This window comes from Morone saxatilis, unplaced genomic scaffold (genome assembly GCF_004916995.1).
Source record: "Morone saxatilis isolate NCDOM2014 unplaced genomic scaffold, NCSU_SB_2.0 Contig15, whole genome shotgun sequence".
In the NCBI taxonomy this organism is placed as follows: Eukaryota; Metazoa; Chordata; class Actinopteri; family Moronidae; genus Morone; species Morone saxatilis.
Window position 1 is genome coordinate 903,950 of NW_023339707.1, and position 485 is coordinate 904,434.

General features: G+C 39.4%; 1 protein-coding gene across 1 annotated transcript in view; it reads left to right on the top strand.

Annotated features, from left to right (window-relative positions):
• The window catches only part of hck (HCK proto-oncogene, Src family tyrosine kinase), a gene marked incomplete in the record, with an annotated part of 23,578 nt that overhangs the window by 8,008 nt on the left and 15,085 nt on the right, over positions 1 to 485 (top strand).

Here is a 485-nt window from a genome sequence, read left to right on the forward strand (position 1 = left end):
AGTACAGTCCATTTACCTTTTACATGTAGAGCCAGAGTTTAGTGTTCTTGGAAGATCTGACTGATACATTAGAATAAAAACAGTATTACAGCTGCTGTAAAGCTAAAGACTGCAGAAGAATACAGTGTCCCAAAAATCATATACTCATGTTCATCCAGTAAGCTGGCTGACTGTGGAAGCTATGAGGCATATTTGTCTTCTTAGTCTTCCCCATCTTGTGAAGAATATCTAACAACATAAAGTTAAGTGCAATTTTCTCGCCTTCTCCACCCAGTATTAGACATTTACAGTAAAAGCCAGCCTGGTGAGATTATTATACCTCAGCTGTATGTGACAGCGCTCAACATGTGTCACAGTTTGCAGACACATTCACAGCAGAGAATGCCAACTTCTACATGTTCTGAATCAACACTGGATCAATGAATTAACATTGTACTATACTCCAGAGAAGATCCTCTACAGTGGAAAGGGTGAATGTGGCACAT